The following is a 27,911-nucleotide window of genomic DNA, read 5'->3' as shown; positions in this document are numbered from 1 at the left end:
TTTTCAGTTTTAGACAATTTTTATTGCTTCAAGGAGAAAAAACAGAACTACACAGCCACATGCAAAAAGAAAACCTCAAACACCCCAAATCCCTTATCTTACTTTGGGGAGCTTCTTAATGAATGATTCAATTTCTTTACTTGTGATTGGTTTGTTGAGGTTGTCTATTTCTTCTCGAGTCAATGTTCACTGTTCATACCTTTCTAGGAAGTTGTCCATTTCATCTACATTGTCAAGTATATTAGCATAAAATTGTTCATAGAATCCTCTCAGTACTTCCTTTATTTCTGTGGGGTCAATGGTTATGTCTCCTCCTCCATTTCTGATTTTATTTATTTGCATCCTCTCTCTTCTTCTGTTTGTCACCCTCTCTAAGGGTCCATCAATCTTATTGATTTTCTCATAGAACCAGCTTCTGGTTTTGTTGATTTTCTTGATTGTTTTCGTGTTCTCAATTTCATTTATTTCTGCTCTAATCTTCATTATTTCTTTCCTTTTGCTTGCTTTGGGGTTAGTTTACTGTTCTTTCTCTAGTTCTTCCAAGTGGACAGTTAATTCCTTGATTTTTGCCCTTTTTTTGATATAGACATTTAGGGCAATAAATTTCCCTCTTAGCACTGCCTTTGCTCCATCCCATAAATTTTGATACATTGTGTTTTCATTTTCAATTGCCTCAAGATATTTACTGGTTTCTCTTGTAATTTCTTCCTTAACCCACTGGTTGTTTAAGAGTGTGTTGTTGAGCCTCCACATATTTGTGAATTTTCTGGCCCTCTGCCTATTATTGATTTCCAACTTCATTCCTCTATGATCTGAGAAAGTGTTTTGTATGATTTCAATCTTTTTATATGTATTGAGACTTGCTTTGTGACCCAGCATATGGTTTATCCTTGAGAATGATCTATGAGCACTTGAGAAAAAGGTGTATCCTGCTGTTGTGGGGTGTAATGTTCTATAAATATCTGTTAAGTGTAGCTCATTTATTATATTATTCAAGTTCTCTGTCTCTTTATTGATCCTCTGACAAGATGTTCTGTCCATTGATAAGAGTGGGGAATTGAAGTCTCCATTTATTATGGTAGATGTGTCTGTTTCTCTTTTCAATGTTTGCCTCACATATTTTGGAGCATTCTGGCTCACTACATAAATATTTATGATTGTTATGTCTTCTTGTCAAATTATTCCTTTCATTAATAGATAGTGTATTTTTCTCTTTTAACTGTTTTACATTTGAAGTCTAATTTCTTGGATATTAGTATAGCTATTCCTGCTCTTTTCTGATTGTTATTTGCATGAAATATCTTTTCCCAACCTTTCACTTTCAACCTATGTTTATCCTTGAGTCTGAGATGCTTTTCCTTTAGACATATAGATTGGTCCTGTTTTTAAATCCATTCTGCCAGTCTATGTCTTTTGATTGGGGAGTTTAATCCATTAACATTAAGTGTTATTACTGTATGGGCAGTACTTTCTTCTACCATTTTGCCTTTTGGATTTTATATGTCATATCTAATTTTCCTTCTTTTTACCATTACTGATAGTCCTCATTTCTACACTCTTCTCCCCAACTCTCTCTCCTATCTTTTCATATAAGTCTCTAATGCTCCCTTTAGTATTTCTTGCAGAGCTGGTCTCTTGATCACAAATTCTCTCAGTGATTTTTTATCTGAAAATGTTTTAATTTCCCCCTCATTTTTGAAGGACAATTTTGCTGGATATAGAATTCTTGGTTGGCAGTTTTTCTCCTTTAGTAATTTAAATATATCATCCCACCGTCTTTTCGCTTCCATGGTTTCTGCTGAGAAGTCTATGCATAGTCTTATTGGGCTTCCCTTGTATGTGATGGATTGCTTTTCTCTTGCTGCTTTCAAGAGTCTCTCTTTCTCTTTGACATCTGACATTCTGATTAGTAAGTGTCTTGGAGTATGTCTATTTGGATCTATTCTGTTTGGGGTACACTGCACTTCTTGTATCTGTAATTTTAAGTCTTTCATAAGAGTTGGGAAATTTTCAGTGATAATTTCCTCCATTAGTTTTTCTCCTCCTTTTCCCTTCTCTTCTCCTTCTGGGACACCCACAACACATATGTTCATGTGCTTCATGTTGTCATTCAATTTCCTGAGTCCCTGATCATATTTTCCCATTCTTTTTCCTACATTTTCTTTTGCTTGTTGGATTTCAGATGTCCCATCCTCTAGTTCACTAATCCTATCTTCTGCCTCTTGAAATCTGACATTGTAGGTTTCCATTGTTTTTTTCATCTCTTCTACTGTGGCTTTCATTCCCATAAGTTCTGTGATTTGCTTTTTTCAGACTTTTGATCTCTTCTTTTTGTTCATTCCTTGCCTTCTTTATATTCTTCCTTGATTCACTGATTTGATTTTTTATGAGGTTTTCCATGTCTGTTCAAACATTCTAAATTAATTGTTTCAACTTCTGTATCTCATTTGAATTGTTGGTTTGTTCCTTTGACTGGGCCATATCTTCAATTTTCCTAGTATGATTCATTATTTTTTTGCTGGTGTCTAGGCATTTAATTATCTTAATTAGTTTATTCTGGAGAGATTGTTTCCACTTTTTTAACCCAGGATTTTCCTGCTGGATGGCTTTGTTGTCTATCTGTTCTTTGATATTCAGTTCAGCTTATTCTGGACCTCTAGCTTAGGTTTTGTTTAACAGATCAGAATTTTTCAGTTCTTGTTTCTTTCCTTGCCTGTATGGTGTCTTTCCCCCCCCCCCCCTTAGGAGGGCTTTCTTAGGTATTATAGACCCAGCTAAATTTTCCCAAACCAAACTGGCCTCCTATCAGAAGGTAAGAGTCACCTGCATCAGTTTTCCCTGAGGGTGGGACCCAGCAGATTGAAAGGATTTCCTATGAAGCCTCTGGGCTCTTTCTCCATTTTTCCTATCCTGCCTACTGTGTGGTGCTTTTCTGCTTTATGGGTCCCACCAGCATAAGGTGATGTGTACCTTTAACTTCAGCAGACTCTTCCTGCTGTGGTGGTGATGGAGGAGAGTGTAGTCTGGTTTTAATTGCTTCATTTCTCCAGACCCTGAAGTCTGAACTCCTTGAGGAAGGGATTCCACCTGAGCTGGGCCCCACCTCTCTCCTGGGGAAGGCACAGGTTCCAGACAAACACTCAAACAAGCTTAATTCTACCTATGCCTGGGGCAGTGGAGCCTGAGAAGCCCTGCAGCTGTATCCAAAGAGCAGTCAAGCTGTAGAAACACAGTCACCAAAACAAAAGAGAAAAATCCTTTTCAGAGCAGGTCCCCCATTCCTTGAATTCCAATCAAGAGCTTAAGTTGATATGTTGCTCTGTGAATCTCCCAGTCCTTTGTGCCCCCTTCTTTCCTTCAGGGGCCAGACCTTTTCAAATAAAAAAAAAATCTTTGTTGTTTGTTTTTTCTTTTTCTGTCAGCCTTGCCCCCTCTGTACCAGGGCAAAATCCAGCGGCCTCTGCTTTTACTTGAGGTTCAGCTGAGCTGGAGGACTATTTTTAGTAGTTAGAATTTGTTAATTAATTCCACAATCGGAGTTTGGTTGGGCTCAGCCCCTGCTGCTGGTAAACTCTCTTTCCTTTCCCTTCTGGGAAGCAATCTGTGGGGGAGGGTCACCAGACACCATGGCCTGGGGGACTCACAGTTCTGGGTGGGCTCACAGCCTGTCCAGCTGGTCCAGACTGGGGTATGCTGTATGTCTGGTCACTGAGGTGGCCCCAGCAGTACTTTTGTATTGTTCCTGGCTATTTATTAGCTGCTCTGGAGGATGAATTAAATCTCCCACCACACTAAGCCACCATGTTGGCCTCTCCCCTTCCATTTTAAAATATTTTTATTGATAAGTCTTCACACACATACATTCCATACATGATGTACAATCAATGGCTCATAATATCATCACAAGTTGTGTACTGATAACCATGATCATTTTTTAGAACAGTTGCATCACTCCAGAAAAAGAAATTAAAAGAAAAAACTCATACATACCATATGCCTTATTCCTTCCTCTTATTGACCACTAGTATTTCCACCTACCCAATTAATTTTACTCTGGTTCCCCCCTGTTATTTATTTTTTTATCCACATTTTTCACTCATCTGTCCATACCTTGGATAAGAGGAGCACAGACACAAGGTTTTCGCAATCCAGTCGCATTGTAAAAGTTATATCTTTATAAAATCATCTTCAAGAATCAAGGCTACTGGAACACAGCTCAACAGTTTCAGGTACTTCCCTCCAGCCACTCCACTCCACCATAAACTAAAAAGGGATATCTATATTAATGCATAAGAATAACCTCCAGGATAACATCTCGACTCTGTTTGAAATCTCTCGGCCACCGAAACTTTATTTTGTCTCATTTTTCACTTCCCTCTTTTGGTCAAGAAAGTATTCTCAGGTGGGCCACAGTGGTCCAGCAGGTAGGGTTCTCGCCTGCTGTGCTGGAGACCCGGGTTCGATTCCTGGTGCCTGCCTATGCAAAAAAAAAAAAGAAAGAAAGAAAGAAAGTATTCTCAATCCCTTGATGCTGGGTCCCAGCTCATTCTGGGATTTCTGTCCCACATTGCCATGGAGATTTACACCCATGGAATCATGTCCCACGTGGGGGAGAGGACAGTGAGTTCACCTACTGAGTTGGCTTAAAGAGAGAGGCCACATATGAGGAAAAAATAGGTTCTTCGGGAGTGACTCTTAGGCCTAATTTTAAGTAGACTTAGGCTATCCTTTGCAGGAATAAATTTTATAGGGACAAACCTCAAGATCAAGGGCTCAGCCTATTGATTTGGCTATCCCCACTGCTTGTAAGAATATGAGAAATTCTCCAAATGGGATAGTTGAATATTTCCTCCTTTCTTTCCAGCCCCCAAGGGAACTGTGCTGGGTTGAAAGGATTATGTGCCCTAGAAAAGCCATGTTTTAATCCTGATCCATTTTGTGGGGGTAGCCTTTTCTTTTAATCCCTGTTCAGCACTGTGTTTGGAAACTTGATTAGACCATCTCCATGGAAGATGTGACATGCCCAATTGTGGGTACTGACCTTTAATTAGTGGGAGATGTGACTCCATCCATTCTATATGGGTCTTGATTAGTTTACTGGAATCCTTTAAAAAAGGAAACATTTTGAAAAAAGCTTCAGAGCTGCAAGAGTCTATGCAGCCAGAGACCTTTGGAGATGAAGAAGCAAAATGCCTGTGGGAGAGTTCATGGAACAAGAAACCTGGAGAGAAAGCTAGCAGATGCCACCATGTTTGCCTTGTGCATTTCCAGTTGAGAGAGAAACTCTGAACATCATTGGCCTTCTTGAATCAAGGTTTCTTTCTCTGGATGCCTTAGATTGGACATTTCTATGTCCTTGCTTTAATTTGGACATCTTCATAGCCTTAGAATTGTAAACTTGCAACTTAATGATTTCCCCCTTTTAAAGCCATTCCGTTTCTGGTATTATTGCATTCCAGCAGCTTGCAAACTAGAACAAAGACCTTGCAAATACTTCTTTCCCAATTTAGTCTGGGATATATCAGGGCATCAGACCACATGGACAAAATGACACACCCTATTCGAGATTCCATGTACTTATGGTGTTCAACTAAATTGACCATACAGATTAAATTAGGAAATGCACTACCCCATGTTGTAGTTTACTAGCTGCCAGAATGCAATATACCAGAAACAGAATGGCTTTTAAAAAGGGGAATTTAATAAGTTGCTAGTTTACAGTTCTAAGACCAAGAAAATGTCCCAGTTAAAACAAGTCTATAGAAATGTCCAATCAAAGGTATCCAGGGAAAGATACCTTGATTCAAGAAGGCTGATGAAGTTCAGGGCTTCTTTGTCAAGTGGAAGGGCACATGGCAAACACAGTCAGAGTTTCTCTCTCATCTGGAAAGGCACATAGTGAACACGATCAGGGCTCCTCTCTCATCTGGAAGGGCACATGGCAAACATGGCATCATCTGCTAGCTTCTTCTCCTGGCTTCCTGTTTCATGAGGCTCCCTGGGAGGCATTTTCCTTCTTCATCTCCAAAGGTCACTGGCTGGTGGAGTCTGCTTCTTGGTGCTATAGCATTCTCTGCTCTTTCTGAATCTCCTTCATTCTCCAAAATGTTTCCTCTTTTATAGGACTGCATAAACTTATCAAGACCCACCCAAATGGGTGAAGACATGTCGTCACCTAATCCAGTTTAACAATCACTCTTGATTAAATCATACCTCCAAGGAGATGATCTAATTACAAATTCAAACATACAGTATTGAATAAGGATTATTCTGCCTTTACAAAATGGGATTTTGATTAAAACATGGCTTTTCTAGGGGACATACATCCTTTCAAACCAGCACACCCAAAATATAAATTTTGTACCAAATAAACATCTCTTCCTTTGGTCTCACATTGACGTTGAAGTTTTAAAATATGAACAGTAACAGCCTTTACCCTGTATTCTGATATACCTTAGTCCTGTCCAGATCAACTTCATTCATATCTCTACTTGAAGTCTGGTCACTTTTTCAACTTTTTAAATGGTTCCTGTTTGGGGTACTGCTGACTTTATAGCTTCAGAGCTCTAACTCTGAGTCTCAGGTGTCATATAAATACCTAAAGTTTCTGGGAATGACAGGTTTTAAACAAACAGTTCAATATCTCAGAATTTAGAAATAACAGTTACAACTCCTGAATATACATGCCTGCTGTAAGAACTTACAATCTACGACCATTTACAATAGGCCCCAACCTGATAAGCCATGATCTCAACTTCAGTTCACCAAGTTTTTATACTATAGTTAGTCCATATGATTGAGGCATGGTATTATTTGTTTTTTTATTTCCGACATTCCATTTAACATACAGCCTTTAAAGTTCATTTACCTAGTTCCACACCTCACAACTTCTTTCCTTCTTGGGGCTGCTCAGTAGTCCATTGTATGTATACACCATAGTTCCCTCTTTCATTCCTCAGTCGTTGTACCCTTAGGCCATCTCCATTCATTGTGCAGGAACACTGTTGCCATAAACACCAGTGTGCAAATATCCATTTGTGTCTCCACACTCAGTTCCTCCAGGTCTGTACTGAGCACTGGGGTTTCATGATCCTATGGCAACCCCACTCCTAGCTTCCTATGTAACCACCAATACTGCCCTCCAAGGGGCAATACCGCTCAGCTTTCCTATTGACAGTGAATAGATACATGTTTTCTCCACATTTTCTCTAGCACTTGTTTCTTTTCATTTTTATACAATTTTATTCATATATACAATACAACCTAAGTGTATAGATATGCCTTCACCACCATAATCTATTTGAAGACATTTCCTTTTCCTCCAAAAAGAATCCATATCCCTCCTCCATGCCCCCCACCTGTTGACATTTAGTTTTGGCATAATGCCTTTGTTACATTCGGTGGAAGCATATTACAATGTTATTCTGGACTATCAACCCTAGTTTGCATTGATTGTACTTTTTTCCTTATACCATCTATTTTCAGCACCCTGCAATATTGATATTCATTTGTTCTCCCTCTTGCAAAAACATTTTTTATTTGTACATTTAATCACCATCATTGTCCATTCTAGGCATTTCTAAACTATACTGTCTCTGTATTCATCCTCTTTCTTTCCTTCTGGTTTTATATGCACTCCCAGTATTCTCCCTCAATCATATTCCCATTCAGCTTCATTCAGTGTACTTATATTATTATTCTACAATCAGGTAGTGTTGTGCTATCCATTTCTAAATTTTTAAAATCAATCCTGTTGCACAATCTGTATTCCTTTAGTACCAATTGTCCAGTCTCTACCGTATTTCTATCTCCTGATAACTTGTGTTCTTAACTTCAATTCTCAAAGTTCACTCATTAATGTTAGTTCACATTAGTGAGACCATACAGTATTTGTCCTTTTGTTTCTGGTTAATTTCACTCAGCTTAATGTCAAGGTTCATCCACATGTTACGTGCTTCTTGACTTTATTCTGTCTTACAGCTCTCTGTAATATTCTATTGCATGTATATACTGCAGCTTGTTTAGCCACTCATCCTTTGATGGACATTTGGGCTGTTTCCATCACTTGACAATCATAATGCTGCTACAAACATTGGTATGCAAATGTCTATTTGTGTCCTTGCCCTTAGGTCCTCAGAATATATACCTAGTAATTGGATTGCTGAATCATATGGCATTTCTATACTTAGCTTCCTGAGGAACCAAAAAATTGTCTTTCTGGTTGTACCATTTCACATCCCCACCAACAGTGGATAAACATGCCTCTTTCTCCACATCCTCTCCAGCACTTGTTATTGCTGTTGTTTTATAATTGCCATTCTAGTGAGTGTAAGATGGTATCTCATTGTGGTTTTGATTTGCATTTCCCTAATAGCCAGTGAGGTTGAGCATCTTATCATGTGCTTTTTAATCATTGTGTTTTAGCCATTTGTATTCCCTTCGGATTGTTTGTCCTTTTTGTTGTTGAGTTGAAGAATCTCTTCATATATATATTCTGGATACTAAACCATTATCTGATATATGGTTTCCAAATATTGTCTCCCATTGCGTAGGCTGTCTTTTCAGTTACTTGACAATGTTCTTTGGTGCATAAAAGTGTTTTTAATTTTGAGGAGTTCCCATTTATCCATATCTTTTTTCCAATGCTCATGCTTTGGGTGTAAGGTCTAGGAGACTGCCTCTTATTACAAGTTTTATAAGATATTTCCCTACATTTTCTTCTAAAAATTTTGTGGCCTTAGCTCTAATGTTTAGGTCTTTGATCTAAGTTAATTTTTGTATAGGGTGTGAGATATGGATCTTCTTTCATTCTTTTGCTATAATATTCAGTTCTCCATGTGCCATTTATTGAAGAGGATGCTCTGTCCCAGGTGGGTTTGGCTTGACTGCCTTATCAAAGATCAATTATCCATAGATAAGAAGGTCTATTTCTGAACACTTAATTTGATTCCATTGGTCAGTATATCTATCTTTATGCCAGTACCACTGTAGCTTTGTAATATGCTTTAAAGTCAGGTAGTGTGAGACCTCTGACTTCATTTTTCTTTCTCAGGATATTTTCAACTATTTGGGATACCCTACCCTTCCAGATAAATTTGGTTATTGGTTTTTCTATTTCTGCAAAGTAAGTTTTTTGGATTTTAATTTGCAGGGCATTGCATCTATATATCAATTTGGGTTGAATTGACATCTTAACTATATTTAGTCTTCCAATCCATGAACATGGTATACTCTTCCATTATTTAGGTCTTCTATGACTTCTTTTAGCAATTTCATTTTCTGTGTGTAGGTCTTTTGTATCCTTAAATTTATTCCTAAATATTTGATTCTTTGGTTGTGAATGGATTTATTTTCTTGATTTCATCCTCAGATTGCTTATTACTTGTGTATAGAAGTACTACTGATTTGGGGGGTGGTGATCTTATACTGTGCCATTTTCCTGTACTTATGTATTAGCTGTGGTAGCTTTGCTATAGATTTTTTTGGGATTTTTGACATATAGTATCATGTCATCTGCAAACACTGAGAGCTTTAATTCTTCCTTTCCAATTTGGATGGCTTTTATTTCTTTTTCCTTGTCTAGTTGCTCTGGCTAGAACTTCCAGCACAATGTTGAATAACAATGGTGACACTTGGCATCTTTATCTTGCTCTTGATCTTAGAGGGAAAGCTTTCAGTCTTTCCCCATTGAGGATGATGTTAGCTGTGGGTTTTTCACACGTTCCTTTTATGTTGAAGAAGTTCTCTTCTATTCCTATCCTTTTAAGTGTTTTCATCAAGAAAGGATGTTGATTATATCTATGACCATGTCATTTTTCCTGCTTCCTTAACAGTTCTTAAAATTTATCAGGGAAGTTTTTCCTTTCTAGTTGCAAAGATTGCTACCTGGTGTCTGCCATGCAGTGCTTGCACAGACTGAATGTAGAAACCCCCAAATTTGCTATTAGAAGGGTGGCATGTTAAGGATTCTATTTTCTGCATTTAAGAATGCCCAAGATAAAATGTGTTACTTAGAACTTATATGTTTTCTTTCTCCTTACACAAACAAAATGAGCCAAAATATTTGCGTGGAAACAAATAAAACCAAAGTACAACTCTTGGAGGAAAACCATCTGATGTTTACCAATGGTTTGGGGGTATGTGAGGCATGAACACTTAAATGATACAGTCCATGACATGGATCTGCAGGTGTCCATGTCAGGCCGTACCTCACCACATTTGGGGCAGGAGTGAACTGGAAGGTTCTGCTGTTGCTGCCACCACCAGCCTCCATCCTCAGCTCCCATCTGGATGACATAAGCCTGCTGGTCTGTGTCATTTGTCCTGCCCCATGGTGACTCTGTATCTCCATCAAGGACGGTGTGCCTCCATGTTCAGAAACATTATTCTCTTTCAGCAAGGGGGCAGCTGCAAGACCAGTTGCTCCTTTTCTTCATGGATTTTCTCCCTTGCTGCTCTTAGAGCATGAAAGTTGGAGCAGTAAACCTCCATCTGAGCTGTCAGTATGGTCACCATCCCCAGCTCCTACTCCTACCTGGTGATGGTCTGCTTCATCTCATCCACGTGGACTGCTCAGAGGTAACACGTTCTCTGCCTGAACCAGTTTCCCATGCAGCTCCTCCAGCATCGCCTTATCCACTTTTTCTGATTCTTTCCTTTCCAGTTCTTCCATCATCTTTAGTGCACTACTGTGTTCTTAAAGAAGCTGTGTGTCAACTGTAAGGGAGGCTAATTTGACCTTTACATCTTCTGTTTTAGCTTGGTCCATTTTGATTTCTGACTGTATACTTTTGACTTGCAGTTCAAGCTTTTCGTTATTATTTACAAGCTCTTGCTTTTCATACGGCTCTGATGGGGTTGCAGAATTTTTCCTCTTAACGGTCTGACACTTTTCTTGAAGTCTATTCTTCATTAACACTGCTTCCCTGAGTTTAATGTGCGCCTCTTGGAGCTGTTTAAATAGGGTTGTTATCTGGACGTTCAGGGCTTCCACTTCATTTCCAACAATCTCTGTGCTTTTCTTCTTCTTTTTCTCTGTGTTCCCCTCTGTTTGGGTTTCAATTTCAGAATGAACATTTCCTTTATTTTCAAAATTTGAAATTCTTTCTTTGGCATCCCTGAGTACAATTTCAGGTCTCTCCACTTTCTAGTTTCCTCTTCTTAGGCAAAGCAGGAGCTGGCTCACAGTTACATCCTCAAATTCCAAACAATTCCTGGCACCTTCTGCAGATTTGCTTGTGTTGAAGGAGGCCATTACTGCGGGCCCAGTCCATTCTTTATTTCTTTTCTTGTCCTTTTCACTTCTCCTTCAGCAATCCTAACTTTGACAAAGAAGTCTTTTCCACCTGAGCCCAGCTTGAACTGTAGCTCAGACACAATACTCAGGAGATCTGCCTTTTCAGCATGGAGGCAGGCTACCTATGCCTTCAGCTGCTCCATGGCCTGCTCCAGTTCTGCCCTGGGAACCCTGGAGTAGCCAGGGGGGTCCTCAAATGACCTTCCTGTTCTCCCTTTTAACTTTTCAAGCTTTTGCTTAAAATGTTCATTTTCATGATTTAAGGCCATCAAGCACTCTTTGGCTTCCTTGCTCTGTATTTCAAAGAACTGGTGTTCCTCCTTTTGTTTTTCTCTTCAGGTGGAGAGCTTCTCGAACGGCTCCTTCATAGCTTGGTTATTTAGCTTCATGGCTTCCTTCAGCTGATGGGTCTCAGTAAGGAGCTCTTTCATTTGCTCCTACTTCGCAGGTGTCCAGTTTGGGGTGAGTCCGATTGGCGGGTTCATTTCTTTTGCTTTTACTGGAGCTGTCCCCTTTTCAGCCAGGCAGCTAAGCAGGAGGTGGGACATGACAGCATGTGCGATGCCGCACTCCAGCCTCTGCTGTGTTCACGGCTCCCTTGGCCTTGTGCCTGCGAGGAAGGACTCCGGACCCGGATGCAGATGCCCACAGGGACTGGCTGGTCAGCTGCGAGCTGGCTGCCGATTCACCCAGGCAGCCTTGCGACGTGCCCACTGCGCAGCTGACAGGGGCTCCCTGAAAGAATATTAAAATAGTACCATCAACTATAGTCATAATTTAGATTAGATAGATATTTTTGCCATACCTCACCCTATTATTAATACCTTGTATTGGTGTCTTACTTTGTTATAGTTCATGAAAGAACATTCTTATACTTGTACTATTACAATATTCCATTGTCTGTAATAGGGTCCTGTGTTATATAGTCCTAGAGTTCATCTTTTAATTTTCATTCTAGTAACATATGATCTAAAATTTCCCCTTTTAACCACATTCACAATATAATTCAGCACTATTAGTAATATTCACAGTGCCATACTACCATCGCTACCGTTCATTTCCAAACTTTTATACTCAACCTAAATAGAAATTCTGTACAAATTAAGCATCAATTCCCCATTCTCTACCCCTGATATATCCCCTGGTAACATATATTCTATATTCTGTGTGAGTTTGCTGATTATAATTAGTTCATATCAATGAGATCATACAGTACTTATTCTTTTGTGTCTGTCTCATTTAACTCAGAATAATGTCCCCAAGATTCAATCATGCTATCATAGGCATCATCACTTCCTTTCTTTTTATGGTTAAATAATATCCCATTGTATGTATAGACCATATTTTATTTATCCACTCATAGGTTGATGGACACTTGAGTTGTTTCTATCTTTTGGCAATTGTGAATAATGCCACTATGAACATCAGTGTGCAAATTTCTCTTCAAGTCCCTGCTTTCAATTTTTCTAGGTATACAACTAGTAGTAGGATTGCCAGATTGTATGATAATTCTATACCTACTTCCCGAAGGACTGCCAAATTGTCTTTCATAGCAGCTGCACCATTTTACATTCCCACTAGCAATGAATGAGAGTTCCTATTTCAACACATCCTCTCTAACGCCTGTAATTTTCTGTGGTCTAATAGTCCCATCCGAGTGGGTATGAAAATATATCTCATTGTGATTTTGATTTGAATTTCCCTAATAACTAGTGATGTTGAGCATCTTTTCATGTGCTTTTTAGCCATTTATATATCCTCTTTGGAGACATGTCTATTCAAGTCTTTCGCTTATTTTTAAATTTGTTGTCTTTTTAAAATTTTTGTTGTATAATGTAACATATATACAAAGCAATGAAAGAAAAAAGCAGGAGTTTTCAAAGCACTTTTCAACAAGTGGTTACAGGACATATCCCAGAGTTTGTCATGGGCTACCATACCATCATCTCAGATTTTTCCTTCTCGCTGCTCCAAAACATTGGCGGCTAGAAGGAATAAATTTTTTATCATCACAATTGACTTTTTTTTCCTTTTTATGAAAAATAACATGTATACAAAAAAGCAATATATTTCAAAGCACATCGCCACATTAGTTGAACAGATTTCAGAATTTGGTATGGGTTACAATTCCACAATTTTAGGTTCTTACTTCTAGCTGCTCTATGATACTGGAGACTAAAAGAAATATCAATATAATGACTCAGTAATCATACTCATTTGTTAAACCTTATTGTCTCTGTATGATTCCATCACCACCTTTGATCTTTCTCACTCTTTAGGGGTATTTGGCCTATGCCCATTCTAACTTTTTCATGTTGAAAGGGCTGTTGATAATATGGGTAGGGGGATGGAACTAGCTGATGCTCTGGAGAGACTGGCCCCTCGAGGTTTCAGGACTTATCTCGTCCAGGGACCCATCTGGAGATTGTACATTTCTGGAAAGTTAGTCTAGTGCGTAGAACCTTTGTAGAATCTTATATATTGCCCTAGGTGTTCTCTAGGATTGGCTGGAATAGTTTTGGTTGGGGTTTGGCAAGTTATGAAAGGTAGCACTTTCTAACTGAAGCTTGTGTAGGAAGTGGCCTTCAGAGTAGCTCTTGACTTTATTTGAACTCTCTCAGCCACTGATATTTGTTACACTTCTTTTCCCCCTTTTGGTCAGGATGGCATTGCTGATCCCATGGCAACAGAGACAGACTCATCCCTGGGGGTCATCTCCCATGCCACCAGGGAGACATTCACCCCTAGATGTCATGTCCCATGTAGGAGGGATCTCCCTCTCATTTTTGAAGGACAATTTTGCTGGATATAGAATTCTTGGTAGGCCGTTTTTCTCTTTTAGAATCCTAAATATGTCATACCATTGCCTTCTCACCTCCATGATTTCTACTGAGAAATCCACACATAGTCTTATTGGGCTTTTGTTGTATGTGATGGATTGGTTGTGTCTTGCTGCTTTCAAAATTCTCTCTTTCTGAAGGAAAGTCAGATATGATATATATAATACAAAAGGCAAAATGGTAGAGGAAAATATTATCCAAACAATAATAACACTAAATGTTAATGGACTGAATTCCCCAATCAAAAGACATAGAATGGCAGAATGGATTAAAAAACAGGATCCTTCTATATGCTGTCTACAGGAAACACATCTTACACCCAAAGATAAACATAGGTTGAAAGTGAAAGGTTGGGAAAAGATATTTCATGCAAATAACAACCAGAAAATAGCAGGAGTGGCTATACTAATATCCAACAAGTTAGACTTCAAATGTAAAACAGTTAAAAGAGACAAAGAAGGACACTATATACTAATAAAAGGAACAATTAAACAAGAAGACATAACAATCATAAATATTTATGCACCGAACCAGAATGCCCCAAAATACATGAGGAATACACTGAAAACGGAAATAGACACAAATACCATAATAGTTGGAGACTTCAATTCCCCACTCTCATCAATGGACAGAACATCTAGACAGAGGATCAATAAAGAAATAGAGAATCTGAATATTACTATAAAGGAGCTAGACTTAACAGACATTTATAGGACATTAAATCCCACAACAGCAGGATACACCTTTTTCTCAAGTGCTCATGGATCATTCTCAAAGATAGACCATATGCTGGGTCACAAAGCAAGTCTTAACAAATTTAAAAAGATTGAAATCATACACAACACTTTCTCGGATCATAAAGGAATGAAGTTGGAAATCAATAATAGGCGGAATGCCAGAAAATTCACAAATACGTGGAGGCTCAACAACACACTCTTAAACAACGAGTGGGTCAAAGAAGAAATTGCAAGAGAAATTAGTAAATACCTCGAGGCAAATGAAAATGAAAACACAACATATCAAAACTTATGGGATGCAGCAAAGGCAGTGCTAAGAGGGAAATTTATTGCCCTAAATGCCTATATCAGAAAAGAAGAAAAGGCAAAAATGCAGGAATTAACTGTTCACTTGGAAGAACTGGAGAAAGAACAGCAAATTAATCCCAAAGCAAGCAAAAGGAAAGAAATAACAAAGATCAGAGCAGAAATAAATGAAATTGAAAACATGAAAACAATAGAGAAAATCAATAAGACCAGAAGTTGGTTCTATGAGAAAACCAATAAGATTGATGGGCCCTTAGCAAGATTGACAAAAAGAAGAAGAGAGAGGATGCAAATAAATAAGATCAGAAATGGAAGAGGAGACATAACTACTGACCTCACAGAAATAAAGGAGGTAATAACAGGATACTATGAACAACTTTACGCTAATAAATACAACAATTTAGATGAAATGGACGGGTTCCTGGAAAGACATGAACAACCAACTTTGACTCAAGAAGACATAGATGACCTCAACAAACCAATCACAAGTAAAGAAATTGAATTAGTCATTCAAAAGCTTCCTAAAAAGAAAAGTCCAGGACCAGATGGCTTCACATGTGAATTCTACCAAACGTTCCAGAAAGAATTAGTACCAATTCTCCTCAAACTCTTCAAAAAAATCGAATTGGAGGGAAAACTACCTAATTCATTCTATGAAGCCAACATCACCCTCATACCAAAACCAGGCAAAGATATTACAAAAAAAGAAAACTACAGGCCAATCTCTCTAATGAATATAGATGCAAAAATCCTCAATAAAATTCTAGCAAATCGTATCCAACAACACATTAAAAGAATTATTCATCATGACCAAGTAGGATTCATCCCAAGTATGCAAGGATGGTTCAACATAAGAAAATCAATTAATGTAATACACCATATCAACAAATCAAAGCAGAAAAATCACATGATCATCTCAAGTGATGCAGAGAAGGCATTTGACAAGATTCAACATCCTTTCCTGTTGAAAACACTTCAAAAGATAGGCATACAAGGGAACTTCCTTAAAATGATAGAGGGAATATATGAAAAACCCACAGCTAATATCATCCTCAATGGGGAAAAATTGAAAACTTTCCCCCTAAGATCAGGAACAAGACAAGGATGTCCACTATCACCACTATTATTCAACATTGTGTTGGAGGTTCTAGCCAGAGCAATTAGACAAGAAAAAGAAATACAAGGCATCAAAATTGGAAAGGAAGAAGTAAAACTATCACTGTTTGCAGACGATATGATACTATATGTCGAAAACCCGGAAAAATCCACAACGAAACTACTAGAGCTAATAAAGGAGTACAGCAAAGTAGCAGGTTACAAGATCAACATTCAAAAATCTGTAGTGTTTCTATACATTAGCAATGAACAAGCTGAGGGGGAAATCAAGAAACGAATCCCATTTACAATTGCAACTAAAAGAATAAAATACCTAGGAATAAATTTAACTAAAGAGACGAAAGACCTATACAAAGAAAACTACAAAAAACTGTTAAAAGAAATCACAGAAGACCTAAATAGATGGAAGGGCATACTGTGTTCATGGATTGGAAGACTAAATATAGTTAAGATGTCAATCCTACCTAAATTGATTTACAGATTCAATGCAATACCAATCAAAATCCCAACAACTTATTTTTCAGAAATAGAAAAACCAATAAGCAAATTTATCTGGAAGGGCAGGGTGCCCCGAATTGCTAAAAACATCTTGAGGAAAAAAAACGAAGCTGGAGGTCTCGCGCTGCCGGACTTTAAGGCATATTATGAAGCCACAGTGGTCAAAACAGCATGGTACTGGCATAAAGATAGATATATCGACCAATGGAATCGAATAGAGTGCTCAGATATAGACCCTCTCATCTATGGACATTTGATCTTTGATAAGGCAGTCAAGCCAACTCACCTGGGACAGAACAGCCTCTTCAATAAATGGCGCCTAGAGAACTGGATATCCATATGCAAAAGAATGAAAGAAGACCCATCTCTCACACCCTATACAAAAGCTAACTCAAAATGGATCAAAGATCTAAACATTAGGTCTAAGACCATAAAACAGTTAGAGGAAAATGTTGGGAGATATCTTATGGATCTTACAACTGGAGGAGGTTTTATGGACCTTAAACCTAAAGCAAGAACACTGAAGAAGGAAATAAATAAATGGGAGCTCCTCAAAATTAAACACTTTTGTGCATCAAAGAACTTCATCAAGAAAGTAGAAAGACAGCCTACACAATGGGAGACAATTTTTGGAAATGATATATCAGATAAAGGTCTAGTATCCAGAATTTATAAAGAGATTGTTCATCTCAACAACAAAAAGACAGCCAACCCAATTACAAAATGGGAAAAAGACTTGAACAGACACCTATCAGAAGAGGAAATACAAATGGCCAAAATGCACATGAAGAGATGCTCAATGTCCCTGGCCATTAGAGAAATGCAAATCAAAACCACAATGAGATATCATCTCACACCCACCAGAATGGCCATTATCAACAAAACAGAAAATGACAAGTGTTGGAGAGGATGCGGAGAAAGAGGCACACTTATCCACTGTTGGTGGGAATGTCAAAAGGTGCAACCACTGTGGAAGGCAGTTTGGCGGTTCCTCAAAAAGCTGAATATAGAATTGCCATACGACCCAACAATACCATTGCTGGGAATCTACTCAAAGGACTTAAGGGCAAAGACACAAACGGACATTTGCACACCAATGTTTATAGCAGCGTTATTTACAATTGCAAAGAGATGGAAACAGCCGAAATCTCCATCAACAGAAGAGTGGCTAAACAAACTGTGGTATATACATACGCTGGAATACTATGCAGCTTTAAGACAGGATAAACTTATGAAGCATGTAATAACATGGATGGACCTAGAGAACATTATGCTGAGTGAGTCTAGCCAAAAACTAAAGGACAAATACTGTATGGTCCCACTGATGTGAACGGACATTCGAGAATAAATTTGGAATATGTCATTGGTAACAGAGTCCAGCAGGAGGTAGAAACAGGGTAAGATAATGGGTAATTGGAGTTGAAGGGATACAGACTGTGCAACAGGACTAGATACAAAAACTCAAAAATGGACAGCACAATAATACCTAATTGTAAAGTAATCTTGTTAAAACACTGAATGAAGCTGCACTTGAGCTATTGGTTTTTGTTTTGTTTTGTTTTGTTTTGTTTTGACTTTACTATCATTACTTTTATTTTTGTCGCTATATTAACATTCTATATCTTTTTCGGTTATGTTGCTAGTTCTTCTAAACCGATGCAAATGTACTAAGAATTGATGATCATGCATCTATGTGATGATGTTAAGAATTACTGATTGCATATGTAGAATGGTATGATTTCTAAATGTTGGGTTAATTTCTTTTTTTCCGTTAATTAAAAAAAAAAGAGAGAGAAGGGGTAATTGGAGCTGAAGGGATACAGACTGTACAACGGGACTGGATATAAAAACTCAGAAATGGACAGCACAATACTACCCAATTGTAATGCAATTATGTTAAAACACTGAATGAAGCTGCATGTGAGGTATAGGGTTTTTTTTTTTCTATTAATGTTTTAATTCTTATTCTGTTGTCTTTTTGTTTCTTTTTCTAATCGATGCAAATGTACTAAGAAATGATGAATATGCAACTATGTGATGTTATTAAGAATTACTGATTATACATGTAGAATGGAATGATTTCTAATTGTTTTGTTAATTCTTTTTTTAATTAATAAAAAAACTATAAAAAAATTCTCTCTTTCTCTTTGACATTTGACAATCTGATTAGTAAGTGTCTTGTAGTATGTCTATCTGGATGTATTCTGTTTGGGGTGTGATGCATTTCTGGGATCTGTAATTTTATGTTTTTCAGATGGGAAATTTTCAGTGATTATTTCCTCCATTAGTCTTTCTCCTCCTTTTCCCTTCTCTTCTTCTTATGGGACACCCTCAGTACGTATATTCATGTGCTTTATGTTGTCATTCAATTCCCTGAGACCCTGGTCATATTTTTCCATTCTTTTCCCTATATTTTCTTTTTTAACTTTTTCATTGTATAGTATAACATATATACAAAGCAAAATAATAATAATAATAAAGCAATAGTTTTCAAAGCACTCTTCAACAAGTGGTTACAGGATAGATCCCAGACTTTGTCATAGGCTACTATAGGATCCTCTCATAGTTTTTCTTCTAGTTGCTCCGGAATATAAGAAGCTAGAGGGCTTAAATGCATTTTTATCATCACAATCAACTTTTTTTCCTACTTTTTTTGTGAACAATAACATATATACAAAAAAAAAAGCTATAAATTTCAAAGCACAGCACCACAATTAGTTGTAGAACATATTTCAGACTTCGACATGGGTTATATTTCACAGTTTTGGGTTTTTACTTCTAGCTGCTCTAAAATACTGGAGACTAAAAGAGATATCAATTTAATGATTAAGTATTCATATTCATTCGTCAAGTCCTATCTTTATGTATAATTCCACCATCACCTTTGATCTTTCCATACCTCTCTTTGGGGTTGTTTGGGCTATGGCAATTCTAAATTTTTGGTATTGGAAAGGTCTGTCACTAATATGGCGTAGGGAGATGGAACTATCTGATGTTCTGAAGAGGCTGGGCTAGGTTTCAGGACTTATCTGGACCAGGGACCCATCTGGAGGTTGTAGGTTCCTGGAAAGTTACTCTAGTGCCTGGAACCCTTGTGGAATCTTATATATTGCCCTAGGTGTTCTTTAGGATTGGCTGGAATGGTCCTGGTTGGGAGTTGGCAGGTTATGGTAGGAAGCAAGGTCTACCTGAAGCTTGCATAAGAGCAACTTCCAGAGTAGCCTCTCGACTGTATTTGAATTCTCTCTGCCATTGATACTTTATTAATTACACTTCTTTTCCCCCTTTTGGTCAGGATGGAATTGTTGATCCCATGGTGACAGGTCTGGAATCATCTCTGGGAGTCATCTCCCACATTGCCAGGGAAACTTTCACCCCTGAATGTCATGTCCCATGTAGGGGAGAGGGCAATGATTTCACTTTCAGAGTTGAGCTTAGACTGAAGCCACATCTGAGCAACAACAGAGGACCTCCAGAAATAATTTTTAGGCATCCCTATAGGTAGCCTAAGCTTCTCTACTACCTACATAAGCTTCACAAGAGTAAGCCTCATGATCGAGGCCATGGCCTTTTGATTTGGGTATCCCTAAAGTTTGACACAGTATCAGGGTATTCCCTGTTGGTAATGTTTAATAGTTCCATATTCTTTCTCCCCTCCCTCAGAGGACTTTGCCAATACTCTTTTATTATCTGCTTATCTCTATATATTCTTTTGTGTGCCGGATTTCAGATGTCCAGTCCTCTAGTTCACTAATCCTTTCTTCTGCCTCTTCAAATCTATTGTTGTAGGTTTCCATTGTTTTTTTTTACCCCCACCACTTCTGTTGTGCCTTTCATTACCATAAATTCTGATTTTTCTTCAAACTTTTGCATTCTTCTTTCTGCTCACCCAATGTCTTCTTCATATCCTCCCTCAACTCACTGGCTTGATTTTTTATAAGATTTTCCATGTTTATTTGAACATCCTGAATTAGTTGTTTAAACTCTTGTATCTCATTTGAAGTATTGGTTTGTTCCTTTGACTGGGCCATATCTTCTATTTTCCTAATGTGACTCAGTTTTTGCTGGCATCTAGATGTTTGATTTCCTTAATTAGTTTATTCTGGAGATTGTTTTCACTCTTTTACCTAGATGTTCTTTCTGGATGGTTTTGCTCTCTGTTCTTTGACATTCAACTTAATCTAAGACCTCTAGCATAGGTTCTGTTTAACCAATCAGAATTTTTCAGTTCTTGTTTTTCTGTTTCTTGCCCTGCCTATATGGAGCCTCTTTTTCTTTCTTTCTCTCTCTCTATCTCTCTTTCTTTCTTTCTTTTTTTTTTTTTTTTTTTTGTGGAGGGTTTCCTGAGATATTGCATATCTCAGTTAGATTTTCCCCAACCAGACAGGCCTACATCTTGGGAGGAAAGTGTAGCTAGCATCAGTTTTCTGAGGATGAGACCCAGCAAGTTGATACTTTCCCATGAAGCCTCTATACTCTGTCCTTTTCCTATCCTGCCCAGCATGTGGCACTTGTCTACCCATGACTTCCCACCAGTGTAAAGTGATGTGGTGCCTTCAACTTCAGCAGACTCTCCCTGCTGGGGACATGGTTCAGACAGAGGTAAAGTTGTAGGGTGACTTTTTCTTTCTTAAGAGTAATCTTCTACTATTTTATTTTTAATGGCTCCTTAGTAGTCAATATTATGTTTTCAATTTTTAGCATTATAAATAACATTGTCATATACAGTCTTATACTACATCTTTATACATGCTTATTATATCATATAACATAGAAAGAGAGAAAATTGCAACTCACATTGGGAAATTTCCAGAGAGCAGCAGTTTCTCACCTTTTTTCCTGTGGTACAATGAGTTCTTTTATCGGTCTCAATGGCTGCCCATCTATTTCTGATTACATGTAGGATGAATTTAATTACTTCAGTTTTCCAGTCCCTTGGGGCCTGAATTTCTTGAAGCAGGGGTTCCAGTTAAGGTTGGCCCCATCTTTCTCTTGGGGAAGATACACCCTTTAGGGTATTAATGTCTTTCACCTGACTACTTTGTCTCTCAGACAAACATAATTCCACCCTTGTCTGGGGCAGTGCTGGAGCCTGAGAGTGCTTCCAGTTCTATCTAATGAGCTGTTAAGGAGCAGGAAAAAAAAAGCCTTTTCAGACCCAGACCCCTACTCCTCAGGTTTGCCAATCAAGAGTTTAAGTTGGTACATGGCTCTATGTATCTCCAGGCTCTATGTGTCCCCTTTTCTTGGGGTACAGCTTGGCTGACTCAAAAAGCGTCTTTCACTTTGTGTGTGTGTGTGTGTTTTCCATCAGTCCCACCCCCTCTTTGCCAGGGCAAAAACTCCTAGTAACTTTAGTCCTTATTCCAGGTTTATCTGTGCTGGGGGCCTATTTTCAGTAGTCAGAATTTGTTGAATAACTCTGCAATTGGAGCTTGGTAGAGCTAAACCCTTGCTGCTAGTAAAGTCTGTTTCCTTTCCCCTTGGGGTCCAGCCTGTCATGCCCATTGGGGAGGGGCGCTGGCCTCCATGGCTTGGGGACTTACAATTTTTTGTGGGGTCTCAGCTGTTCCACCTGGTACAGACTGGTGTACACTGTGTGTCCAGTCACTGATGTTCCCCCAGCAGTTGTTGCATACTGTTCCTGTAGCTGCTCTGGAGGACAAACTAAATTCCACATCTCCTCAGCCACTATCTTGCCCCTGCCTACCAATGTACACATTCTAAACTGTTAGGTAATCAAATGACTTTCCCATATTTACCACAGAAACGTATAAAGAAAACTCTAACTGAGAAATCAGGATTTAAGGATGATTTTGATTACTGCATCATTATTTAGATATTCCTTTTTGCTTTCTGGTATATTGGAGCAGACAAAGGGAAATCCCTGAAATCTCTAAAACTGTAATCCAGCTGTTTTGATCTCTGATGATTGCATAGCCCTTATCTTCTGCCCCTGTGATTTACTGTAAAAATCTTGTGACTAACCTTCATTTGTACCCAGTTACCCAGTTTTTCAACTTTACAGTCTTGTAATCACTACAGATAGCTCCTAACATTTTTTATTAATGAAGGGTCTTGGGTCAGCCCAGAACTAACCCACCCCAAGTTCAAAGTAATTTGGATAACCAAGACAGGATCTAACCAAAATGGGCCCAACTGACATGTACAGTATCTTAGATTTTAATCTCTAAGTCACCTATACTTCATTCCACCATTTTCTTAAACACATTCTGTGACTAAGCATGTAATCAATCTGTGCATGCTCAATAATCAGACCACCTATAATTATATCATCTGGGCCCACTGTGCTCATTATCCTAAACTCTGCCCAACTTTTTTTCTAATAATCCTATCAGAATTACTGCAGTTTGGGGGGAAAAGATTTTGGGCAGACAGGCCATCTGCTATCCTACACACCTAGTAATAAACTCTTTCCCTCTTTGAAACCCCAGTGTCTCAGGAATTGGTTGTTGAGTGCATTGGACAAAAGAATCCACAGCCTTTGGCTGGTAACAAAACCCGAAATTTGGGGTGTCTAATGCTTCTTATGGGATTTGTGATTGCCTTCATATTTGTAGCTGTCTTCTCTGAGTGATCATATATTCTTCTATGACCATCATCCTATGCCAACATTTTGTGTCAAAAATGGAACAAAACCCTCATTGTCAAATCAGCTCCTTTAGAAGGTGATTTTGACCAAAGTGGGGGAATGAAAAATCCTGATACAAGAAATAAATGATACAATTCCAGCTTACTTACAAAGAGGTGATGTTAATGGAAACACTAGCAGACAGCAGTTTCTCATGCATACTCCATAGCCAAACTCTCAGGGCTTTTCAGAAAACTAAAAAATATCTGGGATTATTTTCCCTGATGACTCGGTCATCTGTTCAAGAGTAGACTGCTTAGACTGGTGTCTTTGATGGCCTCCAGCTAATCAGCTTAATCAAGAAAAACCCTCAATCTTGCCAAATTGTCTTGTTTTCATCCTTTTCCTGTCTCTTTTACAAATCCTGTTTTTTGCCTTCGTTTATTGATAACAGCCTAATGATTATCTCCCTCATATTTGTGAACTTGCACGCAGATATCTTACTAAGTATCTGAGTTATTCTTTGATAATGACTTCTGCCCTCACTCTAATTAGCAGATGGAGGGGGATCTACTGATAGAACTTGTCATCAAGTGGTTGTGAGAGCAAACTGGCTATGTTTCTAAAATGTATGTGAGAACTAAAGAGACCTGCTGAATGGTATGGTGCATTTATTTTCTAAATAAAGTGCAACCTCTCCCCCAACAATGTCTGCTGCAAATATGAGGGGAAAAGTAGCTGACAGAAATTATAATCATATTTAAAAATAAGCAGGGATTGCTTTATAATCCCAGGAGAGTCTCTGTGCATCCCTGTTCTCTTGTGCTGCTACTAATGATGACATGACTTACTCTACCATTAGAGAACTATTTTTAAGTTTATAAATGCCTGATTTTAAAAGAAAAATCTTGGCCTATTTATCTGTTCTAGTTTGCTAGCTGCCGGAATGCAATATACCAGAAATGGAATGACTTTTAAAAAGAGGAATTTAATGAGTTGCTAGTTTACAGTTCTAAGGCTGAGAAAACATCTCAGTTAAAACAAGTCTATAGAAATGTCCAGTCAAAGGCATCCAGGGAAAGATACCTTGGTTCAAGAAGGCCAATGAAGTTCAGGGTTTCTCTCTCATCCAAGAAGGCACATGGTGAACACAGTCATGGTTTCTTCCTCAGCTGGAAGGGCACGTGGTGAGCACAGCATCATCTGCTAGCTTTCTCTCCTGGCTTCCTCTTTCATGAAGCTCTCCAGGAGGCATTTTTCTTCTTCTTCTTCATCTCTAAAGCGCTGGCTGATGGACTCCCTGCTTCATGGTGCTGCAGCATTCTCTGCTCTCTCTGAATCTCCTTCATTCTCCAAAATGTTTCCTCTTTATAGGACTCCAGAAACTTATCAAGACCCACCCAAATGCGTGGAGACATGTCATCACCTAATCCAGTTTAACAACCACTCTTGATTAAATCACATCTCCAAGGAGATGATCTCATTAGTTTCAAACATGCAGGATTGAATAGGGATTATTCTGCCTTTATGAAATGGGATTTTGATTAAAACATGGCTTTTCTAGGGTCCATACATCCTTTCAAACCAGAACCTTATCTATTCTGCTATGTACTTTGGCAGCCACCTGTCCTCTTAAAAGCAAAACAATGAGTTTGTATTTTTTTTTGTATTTAAAACATTTAACAGCCAAAAAAAAAGGAGGGGGGGGGACCTAAATATTCATTAAAACTGCTTAAATTATGGAATATGTACTGATATGGAATATATATATTATTGAATGAAAAATGCATGCTACAGGACAATATATATGACTCCATTTTAATAAAAAAATTAAATTTACATGTACATATTCAAACAGTAGAAATGCCAATTCAAATGAACAGTTAATAGTGGTCATTCTTTGGGCATAGGTGAGGAGAGGCCTCTGAGATTCTTACTTCTTACATTACACATTGAAAAGGAATGAATAAATACCAGAGAAGTTCCTGAAACCCAAAAGAAATTCTGAAAAAACTTACAGAACTGAAAACTGAACCATTATCTGCAATCTTCTTGATCATCAAGAATAGGAAAGGTCAAAACACATGATAAGGAAAATAGCATAATTTTTTTCGTAGGAAAGAATAGGAATATGTTGGAAATCACAGAAAAGAAAGTCTGACATTAACCACTGGAAAAATCAGGAAATTTAAGTAAAGAACGTTTACTATGTGAATAATACCAAAAAACTTGAACTGGATACCATATTTATATGGACTTTTAGCTGGTTGAACAACTATACATTCCAAGAGATTAACAGAATGATGTAACCTGAAGGGAGGGCTCTACTGGGATTTCAAGAGGCTCGTCAATGTCCTTATAACCTCCAACATCTTTATCAGTTACTTATAGACATAAAGAGAACTCATATTTATCAGATATGTATTATTTGTCAAACTCACAAAGTTTCTTAACTAATGAATAAATTCCCACATTAGGAATTCTAAATTATTTTTCTCATTTAACCCTCCCAACAGCCCTATTAGGTAGGTATTTTTATTTCAATCTTACCAATTAGGAAACTGAGGTTCAGGAAGGTTAAGAAAATTGCCCTATAATATACAACCTACAAAGAAAAAACCCTTCACATTTGTATGGCAGAAATGACAACAGATGTTCTCCCACCTCTTCAGAAGACATTGGAGAAAGGATACCTACTTTAGGGAGGTCACACTAGAAGAACTTCAAGACTTTATGACTTAATGCATACATTTACAGAAAGTTAAGAATGATAAAATGAACCCCTTTATCTAAGGTTCCAACATAGAAGTATTATATATGACAATCTTTCTCAGTGCCCTGAATATGTGATATGAACATAAAGCTAAAACTACACAAATTTTCCAGAATGGTACAGTTAGCAGGTAAGGTATTCCACAAACTTTCTCCTTTTAAGTATAACCATTGATATTGAATGGGTCCACTAAGAAAGACTGCTAAATATTTAAAATAGTCAGGAAACCTGGATTTGAGCCTTAGCTTTGCTAGCATTGGTTTCATCTTATGTACAACAATTTCTACAAAATCTCCACTTAATGGTCTCCACAAATTTCTTCTTAATGACTCACTGTGCATGCTCTTTTATTAATCGATTGCATAGAGATAATTCAGCAGGAGTGAATATTTCATGGGAATGGCTTGGGGAAAAATATGCTGTATCATTTCCACTTGGCAAGCAAATGTTGATTAATATGTGGTTGCACTTAAATAAACTTTGAAAAATCTATGAAAGTTCAATGTTCAAGATAATAAAAAAGTTATATTCTTTTAGTTAATGATTACGGATAGACTTAAGGAAGGTTTTTATTTCTTGTGCAACATCTTAAAGTAGATACTCAGATTTAAATGGTATCACGGCAAAAAGGTTTTCCCTTCATATTTTTTAATTGGATCTAATAATTCATGTTATTACAATAGAAATTTAAAACTATAAATATAAAATATTATAATAAAATAATTATTCCCAAATTCTCCCACCAAAGATAATGTGAACATTACATTCTTCTTAGAATACCAATATCAAAAAGGACATACAGATAATTATGTTAATACTGACTTTTAAATATTTTCTTTTATTATAAACCTACCCTTTCTTTAATTATTAAAACCTGATATACAGTGAAATTCTTCTGAAAGAATTAATAAAATTGCAAATAACAGGTTTAAATTACGAATGAACTCACTGAAGTAGACCTTAAAGCCTACCAAAAAAGAGGAAACTGCTAAATGTTTTATGCAGTTTCAAAAAATAGTATGTACTTTAAAAAGTAGTAAAAGTTAACAATAGTATAAAATAATGTTTCTAGAATAGATTCAAAGGATAGTGTTTAACTTTTGACAAACTAGAGAGAATTGGCTGAACTGCTTGTTCAATGTTTTTGAATTGCAAGATATTAGCATAGAAAGGAAGTAATTAATTTTGGTTTTTACTTCATATCATTCCATATATTCTTGATAGGCTGTAAAATAATAGAAGAAAATGTACTAGCATAAAAATATGTACTGCAGGGAAAAATTACTCTTCTGAGTCCTGGGGAAAAAAAGGGAGAAGGGAAGTATCAGAAAACAAAGAAATACATTATTATCTTTTTAATTTGTGAAAAGGTATATTATAAAACACATATTAAAATGAAAGCAACCAAACAGAAAATATATCTGAGAAAAATAAGCAGTAGCAATTTAAACTGTAAACTAGCACATGAAAAACACACTTACTCGCAATTAAATACAAGTAAATTATAAAAAATTACTGGAAAGGTACAGAAGAAATTGTTAATGAAGAACTGGAGGACTGAAGAAAATAAGCTAAAATAAAATATGCCTAAATCGTCAAATTCTGTAGAATGCTACAGCATACTGTCTCCCCGAAAATATCACCGAAAGTGTTCATCAGAACAACCTGTTGATAAGACAAAGCTGAGTTTATTCTTATATCACAGTAAGGGAAAACACCATTTTGACATATGTGGTACTTTTTATTATAAAGT

The 27,911-nt window shown here is 37.5% G+C and overlaps 1 protein-coding gene and 1 pseudogene across 8 annotated transcripts in view; both read right to left on the bottom strand.

The window, feature by feature from the left end:
* Window positions 1–3,558: 3,558 nt before the first annotated feature.
* CUTC (cutC copper transporter) overlaps window positions 3,559–27,911 on the bottom strand; it is a 62,679-nt gene continuing 38,326 nt past the window's right edge. For 2 of the 8 annotated variants that reach the window (XR_013161684.1, XM_077125719.1), the window contains one exon: window positions 19,260–27,454. The gene's annotated coding sequence lies outside the window, so the exon portion shown is untranslated. The other 6 variants (XM_077125722.1, XM_077125720.1, XR_013161682.1 and 3 more) reach the window with 6 other exon arrangements.
* On the bottom strand, window positions 6,808–11,844 carry LOC143654131 (optineurin pseudogene; annotated as a pseudogene).

The sequence above is a fragment of the Tamandua tetradactyla genome, chromosome 13, assembly GCF_023851605.1.
Source record: "Tamandua tetradactyla isolate mTamTet1 chromosome 13, mTamTet1.pri, whole genome shotgun sequence".
In the NCBI taxonomy this organism is placed as follows: domain Eukaryota; kingdom Metazoa; phylum Chordata; class Mammalia; order Pilosa; family Myrmecophagidae; genus Tamandua; species Tamandua tetradactyla.
The sequence above is the reverse complement of the archived record's forward strand: the minus strand, read 5'-3'. Positions and strand labels throughout refer to the sequence as shown.